General features: G+C 40.4%; 1 protein-coding gene across 1 annotated transcript in view; it reads right to left on the bottom strand.

The window, feature by feature from the left end:
- The window catches only part of St18 (ST18 C2H2C-type zinc finger transcription factor), a 251,543-nt gene extending 239,666 nt beyond the window's left edge, over window positions 1–11,877 (bottom strand). The window contains exon 1 of the mRNA XM_075967088.1: window positions 11,796–11,877. The gene's annotated coding sequence lies outside the window, so the exon portion shown is untranslated. The remainder of the gene's footprint in view (window positions 1–11,795) is intronic.
- Between the last annotated feature and the right edge of the window lie 238 nt (window positions 11,878–12,115).

Here is a 12,115-nt window from a genome sequence, read left to right as displayed (position 1 = left end):
AGGCAGTTTTAAGAGACAAGATCACAGCAATAAAATATGCTTCATAAAAAATCTGGAGATATCACATATTTGAAACTCTGGCACAACTGAAAACTCTAAAACAGAAAGAATAACTCCCAAAAAGAGGAGCAAGCAAGAAATAATCAAACAGGGCTAAAATCAATAAAATAGAAACAAAAAATTACAGAGTCAATGAAATGTAGAGTTGATTCTTTGAAAAAATTAATAAGATTGACAAATCCTTAGACAAATTAATTAAAATATAGAGAGAAAAGATTCAATTTAATAAAATTAGAGATAAAAAAGGGGGACATTAAAAACAGACAGTGAGGAAATCCAGACACTCATAGGGACATACTTTAAACACCTGCAATCCATCAAATTGGAAAACTTAAAATGGATAAATTCCTTGATATGTATTACCTACCAAAGTTAAACCAGGATCCAATAAGTGATTTAAACTTACCTATAATTCTTAGTGAAATATAAGCAGTAATTAAAAGTCTCTGAACACAAAAAGCCATGAGCACATGGATTTAGGGCAATACTTCTCAAATGATTTGGAAAAAACAGAAACAGAAGGCATATTGCTTAATTCATTTTTGAGACCACAGTTACCCTGATACCTAAACTACATAAATACCCAACAAAGAAAGAGAATTACAAGCCAACTTCCCAAATGAACATAGATGCAAAAATTCTCAATAAAATGCTTGCCAACTGAATCCAAAAACACATTAAAAAGATCAAATAGGCTTCATCCCAAGGACATAGAGATTGTTCAACATTCATAAACTGATAAATGGAATCACAATATAGACAAACTGAAAGACAAAAAAAAAACAAGTGATCATCTCATTAAATACAAAAAAAAATAAAAAGGCCTCTGACAAAATCCAACAACACTAATGATAAAGTTCTGGTGAGACTAAGAATACAAAGGACATCATCATTCAAACAAAGGAGCAGGCTACAGAATGGTAAAAGGCTATGCCAATCAGAGTGGCCAAAATCACCAAAACAAATGACCTCTCATGCTGGCAAGGATATGGTGTAATGGGAACACTTATCAGTAGGTGGTGGGAATGCAAACTTGTACAGTCATTATGGAATCACTGTGGCAGCAACTCGGGAAACAGGATGTAACTACATCAAGATTCAGTTATACCCATCTTGAGCGCAAACCCAAAGGACTTTACATCCTACTATAAAGACATGCACTCTCCTTGTTCATCGCTGCTCTATTCAGAATAGTCAGACATTCAAAACAGCCTAAATGCCCATCAGTGGATGACAGGATAAGGAAAGTGTGATACATTTTCACAATGTAATGGATTATTACTCAGTTGTTGAAAAATAAAATCATTAAATTCACAGTAAATGGATGCAGTTAGGAGTAAAAAATCCTGAGTAAAGTCATGTAGACTCGAGGAGACTAATATGGTATGCATTCATTTACATGTGGATATTAGCTATTATGTCTTTGATATGCAGGTTAAAATCTGTATAACCAGAGAGTTTAGGTACAGAGTAAGGGACTGAAGAGGACAAAAAGTCTCCCTAGGAAGGGAATATAGAATAGATAAGTAGGATTGATGGGAGCGGAGCAGGAGCAGGAAGATCCCACAATGAGGGGGAGGAAAGAGAAGGGAAGGAAGGGAATATGAACAGGGACAGATAAAATTAGGACTATTTGAGGGTTTGTATAGAAACCTACTAAAGTAGAAGCTTCTTAAAATATATACATGTATGAAAGAAATCTGAATGAAATCACCAAATAAGAGGGGGATTAAAATCACAACTCGATATCTTTTGCCACCAAAAAAAATAATAATAATAACACTCTAGTACCAGGAATGAGTTATATCTAACTGAGCCATTGGCCAAAGGGGCCCTATAGAACTCCCCAAACTACCCTGGTTATTACCAATGCTATTGACTGTTTTAAGGTCCTATTGCTGAAGACAACGCCTACACAAGTTACCAAACAAAGACATTGATCTGGTGCCTATCTAGAACCTTCACCCCTACTGACTAGTGTTCATGGTAATGGAAGTAGTCTATACGACCAGAAGAGAAGGGTATAGCTGCAAAACCTCCATGTCTCAATGTCTATAGGGACTTTTGAAGGTGGACTAAATGCATTTCGATTTGATATGGCCCTGAGGCTATGGGGCCAAGGAACGGCAATGCTTGAATGAGATGCCTGCCATAACCTCAGGCACTTGAATGCTTGGTCTCCAGATTCGGAAACCTTAAGAGGCCTAGCCTAGCTGAAAGAACTATGCCATTGGGGCAGGTTTTGAGACTTTAAAAATTCAGACGATTCCAAGTTTATTGCTTATAGATTGATATATGAGCCCTCAGCTATTCCAGTTGCCAGACCTGCCTTGTGCCTGTTTTCCTGCCATAATGATAAGGGACTCTTATCCCTCTGGAAACATAAGCTGGAAATAAACTCTCTCTTCTATCAACTGCCTTCGTCACAGTGCTTTACAGCAAGAATATAAAAGTACCTGACACAACTGATAACACCTGGTCCTAAAGTGATGATGGTGGTCAAAGGCAGGGTACTGGTGGTACTGATCAATTCACTCTGCTGGGAAAGATGAGCACGTGGCATAAGGATAGTGAGAAAGACACCTGCCAAGAACTAAGAAGAGACAGGGTTCTGATTTACGGCACGAGTAACCCTGGCAAATCCCACAGTAGGTGGAGGACCTCAGTGGGTAAGGGATAGACAGATATGCCATGCTAATAGAGCTTGGGTATGGGAAGTTTATTTAGTGGGTACTGAGAGGATATAAGGGTGGGAACGTATGGGGGAAAGAAAGAGAGAAATAAAAAGACATAAAGAGACAGAAGAGAAGTGAGAAGGAAAAGGGGAAGGGAAACAGAAAAACTTCCTCTTCAGAAGAAAAAGAAGAAGAGGAGGAGGAGGAGGAGGAGGAGGAGGAGAAAGAGAGAGAGAGAGAGAGAGAGAGAGAGAGAGAGAGAGAGAGAGAGAGAGAGGAGGGCCCTTGTCTGGTCAAGAATGGGGAGATTGGGAATGGGTAGAACTTGTCTCTTAAAGGGACAGGATACCCAGGTATCAGGGCAGGCCAGCATAGTTATAAACATAAGAGACAGAACTCAGAAAAATAGAAAATATACTAGTATAACATTAATGACCTCAATTTAATAGATATATTCCCTTGTAGGTTAACTCTGGGTTTCAAAGTTCTTTGTGAGTACTGACCCACTTTCTGCCTACTTCCCTATGGTAGCTACATGTAAACTGGTTCAGTTGATTCATGACAGAAAATGGTAGCAATGTACCCTGCTCAGGGTTCTTGGAAAGCATGATCAGTTCTATGGAGAACCGTGTTACAGGTCAGTGGTCTCTAGTGGACAAAGGAGGAAGGTGCATGTGGAATGGAGTCATGATGTAGACGTAGTTTCTGAGACGTTGCATCAAATACATGTTAACTTGTACATTTCATTTTCTTTTGATTCTCTGAGAACTAGAGATGTTTTCCCCTTCCAAATAACACACAACAGAGCATTGATTGTACACATTTAAGGGAAGTAAAAAAAATTATGAAATAATTACTGACATTCTTGGACAACATAATAACACATTACTCCACTCAAAGGTACATGTGCAGTTATTTCTCTCTACTCTAAAACACAGGGTACCAGCAAGAGAACCTAAACTTAGTCGTCATGTTTCTGCTCACAAATCCTCCACAACATCCATTTTCATCTTCAGGGCTCTCTAGCAAAATATCACAGAAGCCCCACGGTGCTCTCCATGGCTTCTGGTCTCTTCTCCGTACACAGAGGGCTCCTGCCCCAGTGTCTCTCGTGCCCCACAGCCACCCTTAAGAAGGCCTGCCAATTCTGCCAAATTTTTCTTTTGTGTTGTGTATCCCTCCCTGCTCCTGTTCCCCTCTAAAATAAAAACAATTAATTCCTTTGGGAAACTGCAACAGTGAAGAGTTTATTGTAGTGTCACCTGGAAGGAAGAGGATGCAGGTGGGCTGGAGATCTCAAAACCTGGAGGGGAATGTTGTTTTCAACACAGACTCTAGGCCTCCCTTTGATTTTTTTTTTTCCAAATCCTAGTCCGGACTGGCTCCATTTGCTGTTTACTCTGTAAAACTGGAGGACCTTCATCCGGGTGTGATTCTCATAAAATCAAAAAGTGGAAGGAGCCAGGGGACATCATGCTAGTATGATGAGTCAGGCACAGGTTAACTATTGCTTATTCTCTACACAGAAACAAAAAGAAAATCAGCTCATCTGAAAGCAAGAGAGGAACTACTAGGGACTCAGAAGCAGACTGGGAAGAGGGAAGAGAAATCAGTTAAAGAGAAATGGTAGAAAAAGGGAGGGTGGGGAGGATTATTGCATGATATATACATGCATACAAATATCAGGGAATCCCAATAATGTGTATGGTTATGTGCAAATAATTACAATAGAAAGTCAGAAACTGTATTTATATCTCATTGTTTTGTTCCTGTCCCAAGAGACACTGAGGGTGGACACCATTTGTTACACCCCAGTCCCCTTCACTGTGTGCCTATCCAAGCTTTCTCATCCCTTCATTGGAATAAAGACTGTAATAAAATGTTTGCTACATGAATGGATGGGTAACCTTTCTCAAACCGGACTACTGTGCTTGAATAATTTGCTGGGTTTTCAAAATAAATAAACTGACTAATTAAATGGAAGAGGAACTAATAGCAGAGGGTACAACAGTCCAGGAAACAAGAATGGATGAACCTGAAGAAAGTGTTTCTAGATTCCACATACAAGTGGGATAACTCAACTTCTCAGCATCTTATTATTTTGTTTAGCATAATGTTCTTCAAGTCCATCCATGTTATAAACAGCAAAATCTCATTCTCTTTGAGACTGAATAATGTTCCATTATATAGACACAACAGTTTCCTTATCCATTCAGCCACTACCAGACACAGGTTGCTTCTACCTTAGTTATTATGACGATACTGCCGTGCATGTTGGCATGCAAACACCGGCACACCCTTTAGATTTGCACCCAAATCCACTCTTATATGTGTTACATGATATCTCATCATGGCTTGAGCTCCTCTGATGATTAATGATACAAAGCATCTTACATAGACTGGCAGTTTTTATGTTTGCTCCAGAGAAAGGGTCCATTTTGGTCTTTTGCCCATTTTCAGGCATTGCTGCTATTGGATTGTAAGAGGTTTTAATAAATTTTGGATAATAACAAATCTTTATTGCAAATCTGTACTTTACAACTATATTGTTCTATTGTGTAGGCTGTCTCTTCTTCAGTTGTTGTTGTGTGTATGTGTGTGTATGTGTGTATAGAAACTCTCTCATTCAATTTTTTAATTTTTTTTGCTTTGTAACTTTGTAACAAGAGCTTTTGGTACATCCCTCCAGAAGCCAGTGTCACAGTTTCTTTCCCTTCTGCCCTCTTCTAGTTTTCTGGTTGCAGGCCTTCTCTGCATTTAGACTTGACTATCACGTGTGGTCTAAAATAATGTACAGTTTCATTCTCTTACATGTGGAAATACGTTTTCCCATTAACATTTACTAAAGATACTATTGGGAGGTAGGGAAACTGTTGATACACTTAGACAGGAGAATACAGCTTAATGTTATACATCACTGTGGAGTAACTTAGAAAACCCACATGGCTGAATAAAATACATGTTCCTTAAGACCAAGTTGTTGAAATAGTAAAAAAAAAAAAAAAAAGGACAGCTGAGACTCAGGGTTTATGTCCTGAGTACAGGCTAGATCCTTCCATGTTCTCAGAAATTCTTCCTTACTTCTTGAAGGTTCCTCACCTGTGCCACAGAGGTAAGCATTAAGCAGAGGTGAGCATTACAAACAGAAGTAAGCATTGCTGTCTTAAGGGCTCTGGAGAGGATGCATTAAAAAACACATTCAGAGCTGTGAGACCAGGCTGGTCTCCAAAAAGTCCTTGCACACTGGTTGAAAAAATGAATGGATGAATAGAACTTAGACAAAAACCAACATACTTCCTCTGGTTTCACACCCACCCTAGTACTTGAGAAAAAGTACGCAGTGCAAAAGAGAAAGGAACAAGGAAGAAATGACAACAGAACAAGACAAGATCTTGCAGCACAACATTGCGGATATAAACTAACTGGAGCAAGAGACAGTCCAGAACAGTGGAGAAAGACAGGGAGCCAAGCCCCTCCTTACCTGCTGCACACTGAGAAGTGCATAAGAAACTCCTCCTTGAATATGTCTATCACTTTTATATATTTCTTTCAAGTAATAAATACCAATTGTTTGGTACAGTTTTACCCAAAGCCTTAAATAAAAAATAAAAAAAACAAATTGCAAATCCTCCTGATTGTCTTTAAATGCGCAAACCTTTTCTGTAAGACAAAAAGTATAAATATCTACATATTGGAAAACAAGTCCTTCCAGTTCTCCCAGTCAGTGAGAACAACGTGCACCCATAACTTAAAGTCACTTTGCTCAGAGCCAGTTACCGTGTTAACCAGGCTAATATTCCCTCCTGGAACAAGCTCATGGTGGTGTTTATGCTTTTTGAACAAGCTGATGAAAAAAAGCATTTGCTTAAGGCTCCCCTCAGTGAGTGCGGAGCTTAGACTAGTCTTTAGCTTACACAAACGTTATGCTTATTAATTCAGAATGTTCATTCAGTTATTGAAACATGATAGCAAAATGCTACAGTGAAAGACTGATTCTCTATTATACAAATTAACTTTGCACAAAATCCCCTGGCTCGGGAATAACTGTCCGCATATCAGGAGTCATAGAACTCTCCGAGGTTTTTAAACTGTGACTTGTGTGTCAAAACGTAACATCAATGCTCTGAATGCAGAAATAGGTGATAAATGGTCAAAACACATCCATCTGATTGAGAACGTTCCAGCTGGATTGCAGCTTAAGAAATTCTAAACTACGTACGTGCAGTTCAGTCCCTGCCAACGCACGCAGCATCCTTTCAATTAAGGCGACACTATGACTCATGCCACCTGTCTCTCTGATCCTGCTATATCCCTCTTCCGGTCAGAGTTCTCTCTTAGGATTAAAACTTTTATGAAAACAAACAGCAAATATTTATTCAAATTGATTATTTCACATCCTGAAAACTCCATTTCCTATTATAAAAGTCTATTTATGTGTATTGATTTTAACAAGGAAAGGATTAGACAACATCGTCCTCACAATGATCATGCTCGGTGGGAAGGTGAGGGACTAAATGACTGTTAGAACGTGTGTCATATCATATGGGCTTTCCTTTCCACAGAGAGGGGGCCTTATTGAACTGATTTTCAAAACCCTGCTTAGAAACAGCTCCGTGAAATGTTTCAGTCCCCATGGGTATAGCAAAGAGAACAAAATGCAGCAGATCCAGGAGAAAGGATGGTAAGAACAGAAGAGGAGGGAGAAACAAGAGCGATAGTAACTTCAGGCATGATCGCGCTCGGGACCGTTCTCTAAACTTCGGTTCAATTTAACATTAACTTGGAGACTTCTACAGAATTCTAGCCTTAGAAGAGCATTCTTTTCCATTAAAGAATTCCAGCCGGGCGGTGGTGGTGCACGCCTTTAATCCCAGCACTCGGGAGGCAGAGGCAGATGGATCTGTGTGAGTTCAAGGCCAGCCTGGTCTACAAGAGCTAGTTCCAGGACAGGAACCAAAAGCTACAGAGAAATGCTGTCTCAAAAATCAAAAAAAAAAAATAAAAGAATAAAAGAATTCCACTGGGGGATCTGAAGTTTAAATATCCTGGTATGGGGACTATACAACCAGCTTGGAAGACAAGAGCTAGAGTAAATGAAAATAGAAGAAAATGAGGCTTAAGCTGTACTATTTCTTTAGATGATATAAAATCTCTTACTTTTAAAGAAAACACAATATGATCAGTGGGAAAAGGAGGAGCAGCAACTACGGCAGGATCACTGATTCAAACTTCCTCCTTCTCAGCTTTAGGACTTCTTGAGGAGGTGATTGCAGTGATTTCCTCTGAGCTGCTGGGCTCATGACATCTGAAACTCCAGCGTCATCGTGGGAGAGTCAGCAAAGCACATGGGAAGACCCCAGTCAGAAATGTGGGGGTGGATAATCCTTTGTGGGCCCGAGAGGTCCAGCCCAGTGAGGGGAGCAGGTGACACCCTGAGAGAATGTATGTTTGACATGAGGACAGCAATGGCAACCACCTCAATGCCTCAGACCCATGAGAATGCCAAAGGCCTGCCCTGGTCTGTGTGTGGATGTTGATATCGTGTACACAATGAATACATTACAGTGTCTTCCTCCTGGCGTTTACAGTCTGAAACTGCTCCTCCACAGAGGAGCTTCTACTCCTGTCACCCAAATTAGCTCAAATTGCCCCCTTGTTCTACTGTATGCAATGACCTACCTCCTCATACAGCTGTGTGTAGTAAGCCTGCCTCTCTGCTCATTGTTCCATAATAAACTCACTGAGGTTGTTGGCTGCTGCTGAGCCTCGATCAGGGCACACAGTCCACCTGATCCCAGCTTTCCTATACAGGTGTCTGTCTTTCTTCATTGCCCTAGTCAGATCAATCCCAACATAGCATTGTAGGGCACAGATTGGGGGCTTAGCAGTCAAGTGCCAGCCTAGAACATTAAGGACCAAACCCAACTCTGAACACAAGCCTGCTCTTCCCCGTTTTCAACAAAGAGGAAGAAGCCAGGAAGCTGAAGACTCATCAACCTACTGAAAAAATTATGTGAAACTTCCCCTTCTCTTCACCAGATTATCCACAGTAACCCAGTACCCGAAGTCTCTGGTCTTTTTTCCTTTCGCACATGTTACAATATACAAGGAAAATGAGACGAGAGTTCAAGGGCGCTTTTGATGGAAGCCAGATGAATTGTTACAGTTGCCTGGGAAACCTTTGAAAGCGACAATATTTGATATGTCAAATATCTTAAGTCAACATAAGCCAAAGTTATGTAGACAGTAAAACCAAGCAAGCAAATGGTTATGAAAGGGGGTGATCTCGAGGTGTTACATTCTCAGAACTAAAATTCTGAAAGGAGAAAAAGGCTTCATAATTTCTTAAATGCCCCAAATGCCAACTTTTCACATACAGAATAAGATTCAGTATAAAGGCATTTTAATTTCCTACGTTTGTGTACTAAACCTAGGAGTTTGCAGCAATTTTACAACAGAACATAAAGGGGTCATACAGAACTGTGCCCTGTGGCCTTTGTGACGCTGGTGAAGTCTAGTGTGTAGACTAGTAGCGGGATTTCTTTACAGATTTCCAGCACAAAAATGTATGTCCCAATGTTAAACATTAAATGTGCCTTGATACAGAACAACAGCAAACATTTGCTGTAGCAATTCTGAGGAGAAAAACAATTAAGGGGAACAATGAGTTATCGTTTTGGCTGCAATAGGAGAAATTTTCTAATATACATTTTGCCCCAAAGCATATTTTGAGAACAGATTACTCAATGAATTTGATTTTGTTATTTTTCTCCAGAAATATAATCCTGAAAAGTTGCATCATGAGGACTTGCACACCTTGCTGATATTGGAGCTCATATAGATGTTTGTAACACAGGAAACCAAAAGAAAAATCAAAACCCAGTTCCTCAGGGATGCAGCTCAATAGGAGAGCATTACATACAAAAGATCCTAAGCTAGTGCCTAGTAGAAGAAGAAAAGAGAAATGACAGTTCAAACATCACTGGGGCCTGGGGCTATTCATTTTGTCCTTTGCACCTCAACACCCCAGGTGAAATGCCCACTTAGGGACCGTCGTGCTTGCTGCTTCGTTACTTCAGAAATCTGTAGTTTCAGGGAAGGACACCCTCTGAAAAGACAGCTACTTTATTAATTTTTTTAGTGTCTATTTTACATATCAACCCCAGTTCCCCCTTCCTCCCCTTTTCTCACTCACCTACCTACCCCACTTCCCAGCCCCCATTCTTCTTTGGGGAGTCAACAATGTTTGGCATACCAACTACAGGCAGAACCAAGCCCCTTCCCCCATATCAAGGCGGAGCAAGGTATCCCACCCATAAGGAATGGGCTCCAAAAAGACCTGGGATGGGTCCTGGTACCACTGCCAGGCCCTACCCAAACACACACACACACACAGATCAAGCCACATAACTGTCACCCACATTCAGAGGGTCTAGTTCAGTCCCAGGCAGGTTGCTTAGCTGTCAGTCCACAGTCCATGAGCTAAAAGGGAAGATTTTAAGCAGATATTTTCCCTGAAGGTTTTTGTTTGTTTGTTTGTTTGGTTGGTTGGTTGGTTGGTTGTTTTGTTTTTGATAATTGGTTGGAAACTTTTCACAGTTTTATTGCTCTGAGCTGCCCTCTGCTGGTATAAAAAAATTATGGAAACTATTCTACATCTCTACCCCATCCATCAAGGGTGCTATCCAAGAGCATCCCTCTAATTTCTCGTTCAGGAATGTGGCAACGTGGAGGACAGCCCTTTACATTTTTAAAAATTAAATTTTTAAATTTTAAAACTATCTTTACATTTTAACATGTAATGAATTGGAGGAAAGCTTGTTCAGCCTGAGATCTTTGATTTTGAGACAATGCTCTCTTCAGAAGATGAACACAGTGACAAACTAAGGATAATGTGTCACCCCAGAAGTTTAACTTTATACAAAGTCAGTAAGCAAATCAGTATGTCGCTATAAACTTCCCTAAGGTGGGACCGATTTTCACGGCAATCACCATTCCTTTTCAGTAGCGTGAGAAAAAGCTGCAGGAGAATCACTTCTTCCCTCATGGTACATCTGAGTTGACCTAATGGACTTGGCCAATGAATCTGACACTGACGTTTATGAATTACTTGGAAAGACCAAGGCTCTAGGTAGTACGCAGGGGGAAAGCTGAAATTCTTTCCTGTGGGCCTCTCATTCCCCTCCTCTCCGGTTTAGCTTCATCAGTCCTGAGGGAGATGTGGCACAGTCCACAAAACCAAGAGCTCCACTTCAACCCACACCACAGAAGGAGAATCTCCTTACAATGCTCACATTACACACTACAATGGCAACAAAAGAAAGTGTTTCTAAGCTTTGCTCTAAGAAACACTCTCAGAGTCTTGAAGTACCACAGGGTGACCAGCGAAATCTTTGTCCCTCTGGACATCCGTCAAAGCACCCATTTGAGGGTTCTGAAGAGATGTTCATTTTTTAGAAACCCAAGTGAGCTTGGCATTAAGAACAAACTCTATTTTGCAAGGGGAGGAAATTCCTACTTTGGAGCCTGTACTCCAGTAAAGAGACATACAGCACACATATGTTAGAGGTCTCTCGTAGCAACAAACAACCACTCAAGTACTCAACTTATCTTCATATTCGATGCTTATTATATGTAAGCAACAGATGTATTTCTTATCTGAGCACCATTAAGAAGTGGTTTTCTAAAAGAAAATCCTAAATAGAAAATGAGTCAGTCCCAGTACGAATCCATACTGCACAAGCAGCGTTTGTAATATAAACACGCTGTCACTTTACAGAAGGGCTTGCAGAATCTGATAATCTTCAATGCCCCCTGGAACTAGATCACATGTCCTCTACTCCTGCAAAGCTGGCATTATTAAAAAGAGCTCCCGGTGACTACCAATGGTCACACAGGGCTACCATACCCATGTTTGCAAGAGAGGAGAAACCGCAGTGAGTCTTCCCAGGTCCCCCTTCCACAGTCCACCTCAGTCCTCTTTGTTTTCTCCCCAAGTCCAAGCCAGTACGAGATGTAATCAAATAACTACAATCTACTTTTGACAATATTTGCCCTTACCTGGACCTGGAAGATGTCTATAGGTACGTGGAGAGTTATCTTTTCTTGGATATGTTCCAAAATGTTCTTATGCTATTTCTTTTAGGGTTTCTCCACGCTGATCCATTCAGATATCTCATTACTTTCTAAAAGAGAAAAATGTTAAATTATCACAAGAAAGGTCATTCATTTTTTTCCTATCGGGGCTAAACAAAGGCACATTAACAGGTGTTGGTTTTTGTGTACTACAGCACCAGAAACCTCTCCTCTCGTAGCTTTACTAAAAAGTCACATTTATTCTTTCAGATCAGGCTTTTTTTGCTCCTTACCTCGAGTATTCC

The sequence above is a fragment of the Microtus pennsylvanicus genome, chromosome 3 (assembly GCF_037038515.1).
Source record: "Microtus pennsylvanicus isolate mMicPen1 chromosome 3, mMicPen1.hap1, whole genome shotgun sequence".
NCBI classification, from domain to species: Eukaryota; Metazoa; Chordata; class Mammalia; order Rodentia; family Cricetidae; genus Microtus; species Microtus pennsylvanicus.
Note: the sequence above shows the minus strand (reverse complement) of the source record. Positions and strands in the feature narration are given on the sequence as shown.